The sequence below is a fragment of the Andrena cerasifolii genome, chromosome 15, assembly GCF_050908995.1.
Source record: "Andrena cerasifolii isolate SP2316 chromosome 15, iyAndCera1_principal, whole genome shotgun sequence".
NCBI lineage: Eukaryota > Metazoa > Arthropoda > Insecta > Hymenoptera > Andrenidae > Andrena > Andrena cerasifolii.
Genome location: NC_135132.1, coordinates 2977477 through 2993266, shown reverse-complemented (window position 1 = coordinate 2993266; position 15790 = coordinate 2977477).

The following is a 15790-nucleotide window of genomic DNA, read 5'->3' as shown; positions in this document are numbered from 1 at the left end:
TTTCTATTTAAACTCAAATATTCAAGTGCCAATGATTGTACTTGTATGCCTATTTTTGTTTTCCATTTAATACTTTTAAAATAAAAGACTCAAAACGTACCCAAGATGTTTTATTTCAATGATAAATCCATAATCGTCGATAACAACAGAAAATTAAATACCATATAAAATCCTCACAAAAAATATGGACAGTCCATTGGGATTTCTGCTTGGGGGTGCCAATCATTGTACAGCTTACCCTATTTGTAATTAAATTATTAATCGTCAGAAAATAATGGTATTGCAAAATATGTTTTCATCGACTAAAATTTATTTGTACTTCTGATGTTCATATTGAAATTCGATATCTGAAGTGCAATAAATTATAAGTAAAAACTCATCTGCGATCGAATTTAGTCTTGGCGAAGCATGCTATTGAAACATTTAGAAATAATAGAAGAACAAGCAACGTTTGGATCTAATCTACTACTCAGTGTTTTTACATTTTAAACAGTTTTCTAGGCTAAAGAAAAAAATTAAAGAGAAATTACATTATTACTTAAGTTTCAGATTCAGAAGAAACTTTCCTCCAAGATTGAACTGATAAAACTTAAAATGTTATCTACTCATTAGAATTACTTTGCTCACAGATTCCTCTTCGATAAATTTTTTATTAGATAAACAACATTAATAGAATTTCAGGAAAATTTCCTAGGGATGCAATTCTATAATAAATGAGACTTTTCTTCGAGTTTGCTTGAACTTTTTTAAGAAAAAATATTTGGAAACTTTTAAAAGTGCAGGGAAAAATTTAATTTCATTTTACTTACATATCAAGCTGTCAGATACTTCGAAGCGCAATGTATAATAGTTTTTCTGAAAAGAGCGCTAGCTTATGCATAGTCATCGACGTGAAAGCAGCCGTCGGACAAGAACAATTTCTAAAACATCGATCATTCTCAGTAGAAATGTAAGAATCTCATTCGATGATTAATATTTATACTTCTACGAAAAACGTTTTTAAGCAAATTCTGTAATGCGAGTCATTTTTTTTATGGAATAACAAATGACCTTTTGGAGCGAAAAGACATTCGTCGGATCAAGCCTGTGGATCCAGAACACTGTACTACCAAGAGAAATCTTGCAACTGCGCCGGATTCGCAACAGAGAATAATTAAAACTTAAGACATTTATCATTAATGAGGTACGTAGCTTATTTTTCTAAAATATGCGCAGAAAAATCTTAGTAGACGAATTTTCCTTACTAATGATAATAATGTTTAATATTGTTTATCATTTGCTCTTTTAGAATCTACTTAGTGCTGCAAGCCTATTATTTTGGTTAATTATTTTGCAGATTTTTAATTCTATTTAAGTAACAGCATCTTACCAGTTTGTAGATTAGGTGCTTCATCCTTAAGAAGAACTGTTTTGTCAGAAAATATCAACGAGAAAAGAACATAGGAAGTGGACCATAAAACTGGAAACGTAGTAAGATTAACTCTGGACCTTTTCCTAAAAACACTTGCTGTTATGAAATTTGTAGAGGTACCTGGATGATTTTTTAGCTGACTAATTTGTTAAATAGCAATAAAATAACAACCGCTAGCAACAAATTACTGAAAAGTAGCCAATTTTTTTTTATTGGTTTATTGTCAAATCAATTGCTATGGGTTATTAGCGACATATAAATACATAGGCATACATTTACTATTATATATTATAGGAAAATAGCAATTACCATTGTAAACACAGCTGTAGTTGAAATATTGGGTGAGGACTAGTTATAAGTTTCTTGGTTAGATTTTGGAGTATAATGATTTTTTTCGTAGCCAATTTTAAGAAGCACTGTTTGCTAAAGTTTAATTGAAATTTCTAACGTTGTGTTTTGTTGAATTAGTGTAATAAGTACTAATATTTTTTTCGATAATGGCCTTTATGTACACCGAGATAAGAATGAAGAATCTTACTACGTAATTACGTAATAACAATAAAATTAACACACTTCAATTCTGAATTCAGAATTGAAAATTAATACTCTTCAATTCTGAATTCAGAATTGAAAATTAATACTCTTCAATTCTGAATTCAGAATTGAAGAGTATTAATTTTATTGTTGAGAATGTTTGCGTGTAAAATATTTTTAAAGAATGGCATTTCAAATTTGACGTTTCTGAGCATTTAAATTATAGATTCACTTAGCATTTACTAACATATTTTAGGTGTCCACCTCCGATCATTTTGATTTTTGGATATGTTACAGAGGACCGAAAAATAAGAAACACGTGTTTTTTTATTTTTCCCCGTTTTCATATTTGGGGGGTGAAAACCGCGTTCAAAGTTAGGGTTGAAAAATCATTTTTGTGGAATATCTCGAGAACTATTAGAGATAGGGGAATAGTGTCAATGAACGAATTTTGTGTCTTTGAATGCTAAATATGACTGACTCACCAGATTTTCAAAAATCCACAAAAATGATTTTTCAACCCTAACTTTGAACGCAGTTTTCGCCCCCCAAATATGAAAACGGGGAAAAATAAAAAAACACGTATTTCTTATTTTTCGGTCCTGTATAACATATTCAAAAATCAAAATGATCGGAGGCGGACACCTAAAATACTCTCCTTGTAAGTATCTTGTAAGTCAAAAGAACTTTTTGGACCAAGAACACATTTTCTACTTCTCAACTTGAAAATTAAATTATTTTTCACAATAATCCGACCACCAGTTACATATTTCCTAAATAATTAAAAAGATGCACGTTGTCTGGTAAGTTTAGGTACTTACCTTAGTAAACATCACATTTTAAAATTAGTGTAACCCTTGAATTAGCGTAAAACAAAATTGGAATTGGAGAAACAAACGTAATCGATAATAAAATAAAAGCAAAAAATTTTTGTACGTACGGAAATTAAAAAATACAGTTTTTTTTGTTAGAATGGTGCATCATTGAACTATAAGTTTCATTTTTAGGTAAAAAATTACGTGGAAAATTGTTTATAATTAGAAAAGTTTACAACGAAATGAATAATCCGTACGCACTTCCCGAGCTGATCTTATATAGAACTCGAAAGTTTTTGCTTTTTGTTCCAGGTCAAAAATTGGAGGAGAAATCTTTCTGGCCGCGGAATAGAAGAAGCTTCCTTTGTTGGGCTGTGGAGCCGCCATTTCGTACTAAAAAAATTTTTTAAAAATTGTGATTATACCCCAACGTGTACAACACAATAAAGTCCTGCATGCAGATTTTTTATTCCATTCACTATACTTGCATAAACAATTCTCAAAACCAGGTTGTTTTTTTCGAGCGCTAGACTGGCATTACCCCTTTAGGGATGAAAGACCCTATAAACGGCTTATTTTTTTTTATGAATTTTTAAGAATTTTTCACAATGATACCAAAGCGCTAATCCTTTTGGAACTTTAAAGGTACTTTATTTAACATTATAACAAGTAAAAAAAAAATTTATGACAGTAAAATTATGATAAATACAACAACAAAAAATAGAGCAGTATCTTAAATCAGTTTTTTTTTCTAAATACAAAACGGCGTCGGTTGTAGTGTCTTTGATAGTTATGTGGGACAGACCAATACAATTTATTTGAAAATTGTAAGAATATGAACCTAATATGGTGTACAAAAATTGCATATTTTAAAAATGGTAGCACTTCGAACAATTAAGTGTGATTTTTGTAAAAAATCTGCGCTTTTTTGTTAAAAAAAAGTGGTTAAAATTCATAATTTGGTTAAACATTTTGGTTCATATTCTGAGTAATATTATGATCTAAAAGTGTGCAAAATTTGAAGTTGAAAGGTGAAATATTTTTTTAATTATGCCCGGCGTCAATTTTGAAAACGCGGTTTGGAAAGAAACGCGTTTAAAGCGCGTTTTATGTACACAAACATAATAATCTCTGAACTTTAGTGAACGTTGCGGAACTCTTTCGAATTAGGAATATCTAAATGTTAAATAAAATGAAAAAAACAGGGGTCGAATTGAAAATTAAAATTTTCAATTAATTAGGAAATAACTGTAATTTCATGACAATTATCTAAACTGTTATAAAATGCAGTTTATTACCTGAAACATTTATTCCAAACATTTTCGTGTAAATAAGAAACGTTTATTTTCTTCATAGTAGCAAAAGGTTCTAGTAAAACAGGAAAATAATTATATAAAAATCACAAAATCACAGTTCCTTAAATAATACTAATAAAAAAAATATTTATAACTTTTATATTTTACCCTTAAATATCTATTCAAAAATACATGATCCTGCAGAACTTTTATTAATCGACCATAAAGTAACTGTTAAAGCTGAACTCTTACAACAGAGTTAAAGTGTTAATGTACAAATTTACCTCAAAGCAGAAAAGAAATAAATTAAAAGTTAAAAATTTGATAAATAACTTTTACTTATAAAAGTTAACAATTTCATTCGACCCCTGAGAAGAACCGTCTTATCACCCATCCATCGCCGTGATAACCCACTTTTCAATATCCGCAGCCTAAGTTCGCTATTCAGAAGCGTCGCGTTATTAATCACACCCCTTCGTAGCTATCATGAATATCATTATCAACGCATATGGCCTGAGATTTTCTCGTAAATTTAAAACGCCGCTCCGTTTAACATACCTTTACGACACGTATTCACACTCGGTGTGCTTTAGCAGCAACGAGATGAAAAACAGATAGACTTACTTACGTGAGCGGCAAACGAGCGGGGTAAAAACGGAACACACACGCGGCGCTAACACGCGGACGTCAGTTCGCCTTTATCAAAAATCAGATAGTAGGTGCTTGATTGCTTTACAAGCTTTCTGTGTGGTTTTGTTCCGTGTGTTTGTTTAGGACACTATTAATATTAATAAGTTTAATCTCTCTGCTATATATGGACGTAAGGCCAAGGTTTCCGAAGGCATCAAAGTATCAACCCGAGAGTTTTGATTTTTATCAAGTATCGAGTTAATGTAGAGCACAGTGGAGTATGCAAGAGGAAATTTTCTTCTTTCGCGTAGAATCAGTTTGAAGGGGTGAAATCAGCCCTTAAAGTTATCACGTTTTTTTTTTTAATATAACTTTGTAACGGTGCGAGACAGGGCAAACTGTTAAGGGTAGAAGACAATTTAAATGGATCGAAAAATCGAAAACATTTCAAAAATATATTTTCAAAGTTATATGTCGACATTTAACTCCGTATCGACACTATAGTTTGGTGAGTCAGCGCGCGTTCAAGCGGTGACCAAACCTATATAGATCCTCCAATAGAGTAAATACTAATATTTCATAGAAAGGAAAAATTGCGAGACTCACACCTGCTTACAGAAAAATCTTACCGACCACAAGAAGATAAAACAGCTGCTGAGATTCCTTGAAAATACCAATCTTCTTAAAGAGCTGTGAATATATAAGAGCTGTCAATATCGTTTCTATGATCTGTGTCGCTAATAACCCAACTTAGTGGTTGCTGCGACTTAAAATAACTAATTAAAAGAAACAATAATAATATTTCATAGTTGAATTTTTCTATCAACAAAGATCTTTTACGAGCTCTATCATAGGGAACATACGGTGAGGACAAAATCGTGGTACAATTGGGACGATTTTATATATAAAAATACGTCAAAAACGTAGAATAAATCTTTTTTAAATTAGAGGATGCATAGTGACTTGAAGACAGCAACTGGGAAATGGTTTGAATAAATCCAGAGTTTTAAGATTGTTTGAGGCAGAAATAGATTTGAATGTATTAAGAATCTTCAAAAATTTTCAAAATATTGAGGCTTGAAAACTGTAACCCCGCTTGTTGATACCGTTATGCTATTCAGGAATTTGCTTGTTTATGAACAAAACAGAACGAAATGAGCTTCAAGTTTTTGAGTTTTGAATGTATTGTGGTTTCATTTCTGTACGTATACACGACGACACTTCTGTGTCTAGATCAAGTGCCTTTTGGGTCTAGATAGAGCTAGTTGCAGTGTCTTCAGTCTAGCTCTAGCTGCAACTCCCGCGACGATAGGTCAAATTCAGAGTCGCGGACTGCTCTAGGCAGTTTCCAATCTTCCGGAAATTTTTTCCGAGTGTCGTATACACTTGATCTGGACACAAAAGTGTCGTCGTGTAGACGTATCCTTGTAGACACAAATTGTTCCCAGTTCTCCTGAACCCCACCAGTACCTACGTGTGCACTAAGGCGGAGCGATACTATATAGACGAAAATTTAAAGTTGAATTTTCAGTTGGCCTGGGTGCGAAATAGTTGTCTTTTGAATAACCAAGCACAACTGTAAAAAAAATTGGAAAAATATTCATGTGTGCAGGTTCCTTTTTCTCCTAAAAATGATTATATAATCATACTATATAGGCGAAAATTTAAAGTTGAATTTTCAGGTGGCCTGGGTGCGGGATAGTTGTCTTTTGATTAAACAAAAACCCAACTGTAAAAAAAAAAATTGAAAAAATATTCATGTCTGCAGGTTCCTTTTTCTCCTAAAAATGATTATATAATCATACTATATAGGCGAAAATTTAAATTTGAATTTTCAGGTGGCCTGGGTCCGGGATAGTTGTCTTTTGATTAACGAAACCCAACTGTAAAAAAAAAATTGAAAAAAATATTCATGTCTGCAGGTTCCTTTTTCTCCTAAAAATGATTATATAATCATACTATATAGGCGAAAATTTAAAGTAGAATTTTCAGTTGGCCTGGGTCCGGGATAGTTGTCTTTTGATTAACCAAACCTAACTGTAAAAAAAATTGGAAAATATTCATGTCTGCAGGTTCCTTTTCTCCTAAATAATCATATACTCATTTTTAGGAGAAAAAGGAACCTGCAGACATGAATAATTTCAAATTTGTTTACAGTTGTGTTTGTTTAATCAAAAGACAACTATCCCGCACCCAGGCCATCTGAAAATTCAAACTTAAATTTTCCGCTCCGCCCTAGTGTGCACTTCTGCTGCAAGTACAAGGTCTGAACAAAGAGAAACTCTTACACGATCACCTTCCACGAGGTATTCCTACAAAGGTATCCGATCGTTAGTTAAAGGGCAATCCGTTAAAGGTGCAGAGAGGGGCAGGGGAGCGGAGAGTTCTCGGAGTACACAATACCTCTAACAGAACGAATGAAGGAACGAAAGAAGGAACGAACGTCCGGAGGGTCCCGTGCCGGCAGATGAATCCTAAGCAATTTCTCGCTGGTCGGGCCTCTTTGATGCTTTGAACTCTCACCGCGCTAACCGATCCTCCTGGTAATCATGCGGCCCTCGCCACGCCCCGAAAAACACCTTCGATCCTCAACTCTCTCGTCTCTCCGCTCTCTTCTCTCAGCTCTTTTCTTTAATCCTTTTCTTGGCCGCGCCACTTTTTCTCCCTTTTTTATCCTTCGGTCCTCGATCGTCGCTCCGTCCCTCTCCCGCTCGATCGCTCTTCCTTCGACGCATGTCCCATAGCTGCTTATTTCTCTTTCTTCCCTTTTCCCCCCTCGCTCCACCGCCACCGCGGGAGGATCTTTCTGTTCGACTTTGTGTTTTCGCAACGTCCACCTTGTTGAGGCCCGCTTTTTTCCCCTACCCAACCACCCGCGACTTTTCGATATTCAAAGCATTCTTGCTCCGTTGGGCCCCCGTGCTCTTTATCGTCGCGTTATCTATTCTCACCCCCCTTCCCCGGTCCTTGTTCTGAGTTGGCAAGTTTTTCTGGCTAACGCTTGGCACGCTCTGCATTCCCACTTCTTCTTTCTCTTTTTCCCGTCTACGGATGTTTCGTCTTGCTACTTTGCTGCCGCAGCAACGTGTTAGGTGTCTGCTTCCCTTTCTTCTGTTCTCTTCTTGCTTCTCTGCTCATCTTCGTCCCCAGTTGCCCAACTGGTCTCACTTAAATGCGCGTTATTATTTTTTTCTCTGTTAGGTCGGTGCGGATGAAATGTCCGATTTAAGTATGAAACTTTCAGCCACTATACTTCTATTGAATACAATATTTATTAATCAAAATATGACCCATCGCAATTGATACATTCTGTTCATCGAGAGACAAGTGCATTCGTTCATCTTGTTAACAAAATATGGGCTTTTGGATAGATATTAATGGAGCTATGGGTTTTTTCTCAAAACGGTGTTTTCCATGACGTTGCCCATGGTATCTCAACTTCCACTGGGCCAGTCGGGCCCATCTTTTTCGCACACCTTCAGAAAACATATAATTCTAGCCGGTAGCAGAATCAAGTAGAAAGGGTTGTTCGTTCACATGTTTAAGGGCGTTTAAAGACGAAATAGATGCCAAAAATGGGTTCGAATTCAAAGTCTCGCCATTTTCTGAATTGTTCATTTGTTTTTATAGATCTACTGGGGGCTATACCCACACTCTTAAGGCTGCAACAGACATGTCGAGTAATTTAGCCGAGTAGCGAGTAGTTTAGTAATTTACCATTGTTTTACTAAACTACTTCACTAAATTTTAGTGTTCACACACGAAAAAATGCTAAATTACTCGCTACTTGACTAAATTACTCGACGTGTCTGAAACCCAGACCTTACTCATTAAAAATCCTTTTGGGTTTTCTGTTTTAGATCAGCGGAACCGACAGAATCGTAGGCACCATGAGGTAACTTCCTTTTGCACACGCTTTACGATATGACCCTTATCTCCATTAATTATTGTTACATATAGCTGAAATATTTTTAACAACTTACTGAAATGTTAATAAACACACGCGGATAATGCTCATTGATATAAACTGTGTATGTTTCTTGTGCGTCGGCCCTAAAGTAGGCAGCTGTTACGAATTACAACAGTTATATTCTGGTTATAAAATTATTTATTAATAAAATGGTGTCCCTCTTTTTGTATCAAGACAATTAAGTCATTTACCACTGGGATAGGGACTTCGGTAGCACGAATAATAAGATTATACGTGTGAACTTTCTTGTTTGAAACCAAACTATCAACTGACGCTCCGCGCCGAAAAACTCTTCCTTTTAAAATGCTGGGTAGAGAGGTTCTCACCCTCTACCCTCGAATGGCCAAGATGGAGGGAAAGCCCAAATATACACACGATCCAAAGTGCATTGCTGACGAAGTCCAGACATTGGCATCGGCGGAAAGACATTACAGCGTAGACCTTGAAAATCCTTGGGCTTCACAATTTCGAGGACTGCTCTTGTGCCCAAGGGTTACTGCCTAGTCCCTCGCCAGATGAGCGTGTCGAGCTCAAGGGAGGTCTCCGCCTTAGTTGTTTGCCAAAATGCACGGCCAACATTCGGGACTACATCTGGGTTTACTTACTAAAACTTTCCCTGATCTGGCCATTTGTTACGCACGTAACACAGCATATTGGCATTCTAGACGAGAATACCCCCTTAACCTTTAGAGGGCCGGGTTTTTTTCATTGAAATGGTAAATTTTATTTACTTAAAATTCATGCATATATACCACCAAAATGACCGGCAAGTTATCCAAATTCTTAGGTGGCCACTACAGTGGCCAGCCCGGCCCTGTAGAGGTTACACTTTTTTCCTGCTAAACAATGATCTTGATGTTTCAAAACGTGATAATTACACAACAAAATGTGGAAGTACTTCATATTGTCATTGCGTGCGTAAAGGGAGATGTATATCATCAGGGGGCCTTGCTTTTGACTGCCCGACGGGTCATGCGGGTTGTCTTAACCTAACCTCTTAAGTTTTCCAATAATTTTCAGCTGGCGAGCAACAGTGGTGTTTTGCACTCCTATTGCAATATTTCGCAAACTTTGGTCAGAATTAGATTCAACCAAACTTCTCAGTTCGGCATTTCCGATCACTTCTTTATGGCGAATTGCTCGCTCACGAACTGTCTTCCCCCAAAAACAGAGTTGATAGTACGAAAAGCTTCCACTGCGTTATGGCCTAGTTTAAGGAACCCCCCCGGTCGAAACACTCGAAAAATAGGTGATTTTTATGAATTTCCCACAAGAAGAGATTACAACATAACCTTAAAAATATTTTTGGCTTTTATTAATAGACTCGTTGGGGTACAAAAAAAAGTTGTGTCACATTTTTGGTCTTGATGCATTTTCTAGGTGAAGAATCAAGAATCGGAAAATTTCTTAAAATTTATGTCAATGGTTATCGCAGATTATTTGAAATATGATTAAAAATTGAAGTAATCCAAAATCCAAGTTTTACAGAATTAATTATATTCGTTTATAAATTCCAAAAATTCCAAGCCTAAATAGATTTTTTCAGAAATTATCATTTGCATCCAAAGACACGATATTTTTGAAAAGCTCAAAATTAGTAAGAATTGGAGACATTTGAAGGAAGGGAAATTTAAAGTCGTGGATCTTTTAGATTCAGGAAATATTAAAAAGAACAAAATTTTCGAATGCATTCCGTGAAATTATATATTTTTTTTTAAATATTAAAGAGAAAGAATGTTTTAACCCGCGGATTTTAGATTCAGCAAACATTGAAAATAATAAAATATCAGGCCTGAACGGTCCATTACCATCCATGACGCTGTAATCATTACCGTAAGATCTGATTTCAAGCTTTTGATCGGCGATCCTGGAGATCCTATCTCTGGGTATGCCGCCCCACACCGGCTCTTTAAGTTTTCCTCCTTCCGTGTCTCCTTCATTCTTCCGTATAACTTTGAACGCTGCACCCTCTCATTTATCCGCCTCGTATTAAAAAAGGAGCAGGACTTTGTGCGAATTTATTAATTTGAAGAAAATATTACATTCTTTTTCCTTTGTAAAGTGAAACGGCACAAGTCGCATTTTCAAAAAATTTCAGTTCACGCCCATCACTCGATGTGTGAGAAGAAAGAATTTGTATATTTAGAACAATAAAAAAAGTAGCAGTCAACGATACAAAATTAATTCCTACTTAATTTGATTTAATAACAAATTTATGCAGAGGCGATCTGCAAAGGAAATAAAGAAACATGAAAAAGTGAGGTTAAGAACTTTAGCACACCTTAATATTGAAGTAAAAAATGAAAGAACTAGCGGACAATCGCGGTTATTGCCTAAAATCTGATCATTAATCAAGCTTTCTTTCTCGCCCTTTTCTCACTCCTCTGATCCTTTCTAAACGATAAGTAATTCATTAAGCATTGATTAACTCCATCCGCCCGTCTATTAACACAGCCAGGAAGGAGGAAGAACCGCAACGAATTGAGAAAATGATAATTGTACAAGCAGTGAAAGCTTCTCCTACAAAATGGGTTTCATGGAAAAGTAATATAAAAACAGCAAGGTAAAAAATTAAAAAAAAAATATAAAAACAGTGAAACTTCGTAGCAATATGAGAAGCAAAAAATGCAAAAATATCACTGGAACCATAGAAACCGACAAAAGAAAATCCCAAAACCTTCGAAGAAGAAATGCGAAAATAGGAAAAGAGAGGTCAACAAGTCCAGAGTCAAAAAAAGGTAGAATATATAAAAAAAAAACGGAAGAAAAATCTGAAAAGATAGGGGAAGGAGAAGGGGTAGAAGAGCAAAAGCAAAATAAGAGAAGGCGACGAAGGAGCAAAAGAGGGATAAAAGGAAGCGAAAGAAGTGGAGGCAAGGAAGGTGGTAAAAGGAGGAGAAGGATGCTCCTAATTCGTAGTTCTGGGCGGGGGTTTTTTTCGTGGGGAAAGAGGAAAATAGGATACGAGGGAGGGAGAGCGAGGGAGACGGAGAGCGCACAAAAACGACCTGAGGTATAAATTGGTTTGTTTGCCGCGGAGATAAAAGGGACCGCTAAATGTTATCTTTAAGGTGTCGGATCAACGCAAATGTGGCTGAGTTACTCGTAATTATAGTATACACGGGGCTCGGCCCTCGTCTCTACCTGCCGCGCCATCGTTCGGCCTCTCTCTTAGCTCTTAGCTGTGCCTCGTTTCTCGCGCGGCTCCATTGGCGTAACTATTAGTCGTGGGTCGCGCGATCTGATCAGGCCCGATACCCGACACAAGAAGCGATACTTGTTTGGTTAGACGGGGGACCATCGGATCCAATCCTGAGACCCTGTCGTGGGCATGCATGTACACATTTATCTGTGCACTACCCCCACCAGGTTCGCATTAATTTGTGACGAGATAACGCGTTTTACAGGCGCGAGACCAGCGGCTAGTTAAAATGTAATAAGCGCAGGGATGAAATACAGTCTGCATCGTGCATATTAACCAGATATGTAAGCAGTAAAGTATTTACGTGTTCCGTGTATGTATGTATAGGTAAATTGATTCATGTCCCTTATAATATTTAATTGACAATTTAAATATTATTAAGGGTAGAAATATGCAGAAATTGCGACAACGTTTCAAAAATATCGGGTGGAAATTTGGAAAAATATATAAATGTGCGAGTGCATAAATATTTTGATAGCATTTCGGTTTGTTAATTAAATATTGTTGGAGGCAGCAATCAAGTTTTCTTTTTTTACTATTGTCGATATAGTGGTTTTGTTGTGCATTCAGGAAGTTCTTCATACCTCCAAAATACTAACCTATCTGCCTGTATTACCGGGTGTATTGATTTTACTGATAGAGTTCAACAAGTGACCACAGAAATTCCAAAAATAGGGTAAAAGAGTGGTACGTTTATGATATGGTGACAATGGTCAAGAAACCTATGTCGGTTTTTTTTTTGCTATTTAGGAAGCCAACAAGCAGCATTAGTTATCAAAAAAAGTTCATGGGATTCAAATAAAAATTTGTTCCCATCCAAATAACGTCTTACGCTTTAGTTGAAAATATTTTAATTTCTCCCACTCTTTTCTTTCACTACTGTCATAAAAAATAGTGTACCTCATTCATTATTCCACGAAACATCCATGACAGTATATCAGCATTAATGGCGCGTATTTCAGACAAAAACGGCACAGTAAATTGAGTACCTACTTGAATTTTTATATTTTTGTAACTCAATGTATGTTGATCTAATTGAAAATACCTTAAGTCCACTGCAGAATGAAATTCATTGGGTTCTTCGTAAATGAAAATAAATATTCTTTTAAAATGCTTTTTTTTTAGGAAGAGCTAACGAAAGAGATATTAAATAAAACATACACATACAATAAAAAGAAGGAAGAAAGAAGCTAGAAAATAAGGAAAAGACTGAAAATGCCTGTGATGGAAGCCAGGAAGGTAGTGGGATGAAGTATTTAATTATAGGTACCTATTCTAAGAAAATATCAGAAATATTGAAGTATTAATTGCAACAAAGTAAAAAATTATACAAAATGCAAAAAGTTGCAGGTTTCATAAAAGCGTAAAGTGAACAAAAATAAGTGCTACGAAGCATTTACTACAAAATTGAAAAACTTTCAATTTAAAATTCTGAAAAAATATTGTATGAAAATTATATGTCAAAAAAGTAATATACGGATTACAATTAAATAAAACGCTCGAAAACCATATGTAGCAGTAAAATAAAATCTATTTAGTTTAACTACACTATCAAATTACAAACGAATGGACAGACACCGTATATATGCATTAAAAAATTATCATTAAGATATTACATGTATTACATTCCATTTATTTCTAGGATTAATGGTCAGTCTTCTTATTAAAAATAAATTTTCACTTGTATGCATGTAATCCTTGTAAATATTTAAATGCCTTTACATTTGGTTGTATATTTACAAATAAAAAAATGCTGAAATTTGTAACTATTCTTTATTCTAAATGACTTGTGTAGAAATTGTATTCCACACAACCTACTTTCTACGTGTTCTCCTTACAATTCTATTGTACTTTATAGACGAAAGTGTGAGTTCATAAATTTTCTTCTGAAGGGTATCCAAAACTTGCTTTTGTTGTCTATCTTCTTTCCTTTATCCTTTAATAACCACTGTGAATTTCGTAGACAATCGATGTGGTTCCACAAAGACTTGACTAAAAGTATTTTGGTATCTAATCTTTTTATATAACTCCCTTATGCAAGAAACTTTCTATTAAAAAAATAATAGAAATGTTCTAAAATGCGAATGGACAACACGCAAATTAAAATTTAAGTTGAGTTAAGAAATTAAAGTTTTTTGGGGAATTGAGGCCATGAGATAATATACATTTCAGTACATTACGCCAATGGACGTGCTTTTTATCTCGGTTTCCAACAAGATGGGACTCCCCATTGGTGCGGCTTGAAACAGCCGCGCGTACAGTGGGGCCAACATTATAGTACAAAATAATAATTCATAAATTATACGCGCCGCGACCGTTTAGAGGCTTAGGTATACAGCTCACTGCACATGCAGGTGATTCTGCTTCAGGGATATCAATAAGCTTCGCTAAATATGTAGTTATTATACCGGGTGACGTAAAAGTGTCGCGTGATCTTTTGTTTTTTATTAAAGTATGTGACTAAATTGGGAGACGCAGGAAAGCATACCGAAAGACTTTTGTGTAAAATTAAATATTTGCAGTGTATTTTAAGAAAAGTAATATGATAAATATAAAATATTTTTAAATATCATAGGTACCGTAATAGAAACTTTAACGAATACTGATCGTTTTATGCTACAAATTTAGTAATAATTTACCATATCTACAGATAAAAATTTATTCTAATTTTTAGACAACACGAAATTCTGTAGAATGTGAGAATAACTGTTTTTAATTTTTAATTCGGAAAAGATTTTCAACGACAATTTCCCTCTATTATTATTCCTTATACACGTGTTATTATGAAATTATATAATTTTCTAAATATTTAGAGCAGTAAATTTATTCGTCTATTGAAAACTTTATGAATTAAATCATTTAATAATAACAGTATACAGGGTGAGCCACCTAAATACTTAAACGTAAAATATATTCACTGTTCTTAATGATACGAGAAAATACCTAGGAAAAAAAATGTTTGTTTAAGAGAAGCACCAATTTTTGTGATTGAAAAGATTTTTTTCTCAAGGTTATATTTCCAAAAGTTTCAAGGTCATCGATGTTTTTTTTAAATAGGATGACCTATATTCATTATTGTAACGTTATAGCCACTAAAAAGTCAAATTCAACCATGTATCATATGCTGACCTTCAAATGACCTTCGGATCTGCTGGATCAGAAGTGGTGAAACTTTTTAGTGGCCAGCACGTTCATCTGATTGAATCCACTCGATTTATTTTTCTGGGGAACATTAAAAAATTAAGTGTAAGCCAATGCACCAACAATTATTGCTGATGACAGGTATACGTTAACATATTATGGCAAAATGTAGGAATATCCCGAGATATTAAATAATTTGCAGTATTCTTCACGAAGCAGTTTACAAAAATGGTTAAATACTAACGACCACAACTTTGAACATATTCATTAACATTCTATTTTTGTACATTTAATAATATAAAAGAAATAAACATTCCATTTCCTGCGTACGTTAAATTATGCTTTTTTAAAAATAACACCTCCGGAGGTCATTTGAAGGTCAACATATTATAGGTGGTTGAATTTGTCTTTTTATTAGCTATAACGTTGCAATAATGAAAATAGGTCATTTAAAAAAACATCGATGACCTTGAAAATTTGGAAAATATGACATTGGGAAAAAAATATTTTCCATCATAATAATTTCTCCTCTAAAGCAAACATTTGTTTCCTTATACATTTCCTTGCATCATTATAAACATCAGAGATATTTTAGGTTTAAATGTTAGTGACTCACTCTGTATACTCCAACTGACACAAAAGATACTTTTATAATTCTATCACAAGAAACAACATAATTTGCGTTGTGATAATTTTTGTTTAATGTAAAAGTATCATATAAAATTCACCGTTATATATTTTTCACCAAATCAAAATGTTTTTACACCGTCCAGGCAGAACCTGAAATAATGG